A 3,592-nucleotide genomic window follows, 5' to 3' on the forward strand; every position below is an offset into this window, starting at 1 on the left:
AGTATCATTTTTTTTTTTTTTTTTTTTTTTTTTTAATTTTTAATTTTTAATTTTATTTTTTTATCAACTTTAAACCGCTGGAGTTTTACTGAACATACCTCTCGGCTCTCCAAACCACGATTCCCAAAGTTTCCCCAAAGAGACTTATGAGCTTGGATTATATGCTGAAGATGAGATGACATATCTTGGGTTTTGTTGTCATTTTGTGTAAATATGAGCTCTTGTTGGAGAAGCTGTTTTCCATGAATATGAGAGAGGTAATATGGGCCGTGAGTTTTGCTTCATTGTGTGAGCCCGATCCATATGTTGATGTTGATGATGTCATGGGTTATGATTCCAATTGATGAAGAGGAAATGTGGACGATGAATCCGCCTCTTGAAGTAAGGATCTTGTGGGCCATGTGAGCCCAATCCATGAGATATAAGCTTATTTTGGGCATTAAAGAGAGTTATCCAAAAAATTAATAATATGTAGATGTGGCGTGAGTTGCCAATGAAATAGTGCTATGTGGGGCGAAAAAATAGTCCTCAACACTCTGTAATAAAATTGTGTCATACATGATTTTCTTTGGTAATTAATGTCGTGATCTAGCACTCCATTTTTACATCAACATTTTAATCAAAGTCCAACTACTTTGAGATCAGTTTGGTCCAACCATATTATTTTACATTATTTTCTTTAGCATATACCTTCTGTTTATTATTTTTCTCTTTTTATTGGACTCATTTAATAATACAACTCCTTTTGTTTTGTATATATAATTCGATATTCGGGGGAAAGGAAACCAAATACCATTAGTAATATTATTATTACAAATCCCAAACAGCTTTGGGTACCCAATTGCTTTCTAAGTTGCTAGAGCAATTGGGCTTGAGAGGACTGCAACTAATAAAGTACCAAGAACAAAGAAATCCCATGTAAAACAGAAAAGCAACAACATGCCATCGATTTCTCTCTCTTGTCAATGCTTAATGAACCAATAGTGCCAAGAAGCAACTGAATACAAGAACCCATTATAACCTGTCATTTAATTGACACATAAAGAAGGCAAAAAATTATTATTGAAACAGGGATTAACCCTGTAAAGATCAAGCAGAGATTTTTCATGCTTTTAAAGAAAATCCAGTACATCAGTACACATAGAAAAGCTTCCAACTTTACGTTAGAATTAGTCAATGTTTTATCTTTGAGCAAGTAACAAAACTGTACTTATTCAAAAAATAAAAAATAAAAATATTCCACAGCTCAAACCAAAACAAAAGAGCAACTTCCAAACAATTTCATTTATGATCATTTCACAGGGACAATATTTCCATTTCTCTTACCCAAAAATTGAAGTCAAGTGGGCGACCAAAAAAAAAAAAAAAAAAATCCTGGTAAAGTCAATTTTAGAAAATGAACCTAAGCAATTAAAGCAATCAAAAAAAGCAAAGAAGAGATTCATGCATATCATTGTACTCCACAACTCATCAACCCCATTCGCATACAAGCCCTACACCAAACGATACTTCAGAGAACCCAGAACAAAAATAACATTCAGCCTTAAGAATCAACAAGCAAATCATATGTGGGTAGCTAACAAATATCACCTTTCATAATTTTTCTTAACTAGGCAGAGAAGTTACATATGATATGAGAGGACCCAAATCATATATGGGGTAGCTAACAAATCTCTTTATTCAAATGATCTTCCAGATTAGCAAGCATAGGGAATTAAAAAAAAGGATGCTATCACAAAAAGAGAGAGCATAGTATTAGGGGGTCAGATCGGCAGGAATATGGTGTTAGAAGGTCAGGACAATGGGAGAGAGAGAGAGAGAGAGAGAGAGAGAGAGGTAATTTAATATACTGGCATACTATCATAAATCGATATCAGGGGTTCCCAGGACAATGGGAGGAGAGGATTGTATTGATGTTACTCGAAAAGGCTCTGCTTTATTTGCTAATCAAGGTACTTAGATGGGATTTTATTCAATAGGCTTCCCCTCTGTCGTTGTTGTTGTTTTTGTTGGATAATAATGATTTGACTAAGTTGAGTTTGAAGTGTTTGGTAATGAAATTGGAGCTGGTGATGATGGAGTTATAGTATGTGGAAACGCACCTGAATTGCAGCAGCGTTTTCACTGGCAGCCGAATTAGGATGTTGAATGCGATTTTGTGAGGGAGATCATCGAACTGCGTTGGTGTTGTAGCCATCATCATTGATTATACTTATATTTCCATTTGGTATGTATCTATCTGAATAGCAGATTTGGAAATGAGTATCCAAAGGTGAAGGTTTAGGCTTCTGCAAAGTCAACTTTTACATATATATACGTGGGGATCGGAATATGTTCTATGAAGGGTTTAGGCTTATGTAAAGCACTAGCAGGGAGAGTTATCCTAGGCAAAATCAACGTTTACATACATACTTTGGTAAAAAGTAATTCTTCCATTTGGGTAGTTTACAATTCTTTGGATGTACTACAAAAGCATTCTTTGGATGAACTACAAAAGCGTTCGAAACCTTTATATTTTCATCAAAAATGTTGAAAAGCTCAAGATCTACCAAGTGCGAAGGCCTGGACCATGCCACAAGGATTATACCACATAATATGCATACTACTTCTGGAAAATAATAAACTAATAAATCATTATTTTTTTTTTGAGAAGAATAAATCATTATTTTGTAAGTGCTTGGTACATTTATTTCACAAACACATTCTAGTTAAGGGTCTGTTTAGTTGGGATGAAACTGGAAGGATAGAAAGAGAAGAGCAGAGTGAAAAATGATTTTCCGTGCGTTTAGTTGGAGAGAAGGAAATGGTGGAAAATTGGTGGGGCAGGTGCTTTTTTTCTTGCCCTACCAAAATTTTATCTCTCCAAATTTGGAAAGAAAATAGAAGGAAGATGAATAATTACAGTGAACTACTTTGTGCTTGCTTTTTTATTTTTTTATTTCATTCTAGGCGTGAGTTGTGGTGCTTTCTTTACTTTTTTTTTCTTGCCCTACCAAAATTTTATCTCTCCAAATTTGGAAAGAAAATAGAAGGAAGATGAATAATTACAGTGAACTACTTCGTGCTTTCTTTGCTTTTTCTCTTTCCCGACGTCAGCTGTGGTGCTTTTTTTTTTTTTTTTTTTTTCTGGCATGAGTTGTGTTGCTTTTTTATTTTATTAAAATATATAATAACAATATTTAGAAGAATATAGACCACCTCAATCAAAAGGATAATATCAAACAAAAACACAAAAAATTATAAATTTGTACATTTGTAAAAATAGAGAGAGGAGAGAGAGAGAGAGAGAAAAATTAATTTTTGAAATTTTTAATATTTTGGAAGAACAAATTATATATAATTAAATTTAGAGAGTAAATTATAATTATATCACATCTCAAAATAATCATATATTCACACGCATCCCGTGGGTGTATGACTAGTTAAAAACTAAAAATCATGCCCAAAAAAAACCTTCATGTCTAGTTAAACCCAAAAAATAAATAAATAGCACCACAACTCATGCCAAGGAAAGAATTAGCAAAAAATATAAAATAAAAAAGCAACACAACTCATGCCAGAAAAAAAAAAAAAAAAAAAAAAAAAAAACACA

The sequence above is a fragment of the Quercus suber genome, unplaced genomic scaffold (genome assembly GCF_002906115.3).
Source record: "Quercus suber isolate HL8 unplaced genomic scaffold, Cork oak 2.0 scaffold_632, whole genome shotgun sequence".
Classification (NCBI taxonomy): Eukaryota; Viridiplantae; Streptophyta; class Magnoliopsida; order Fagales; family Fagaceae; genus Quercus; species Quercus suber.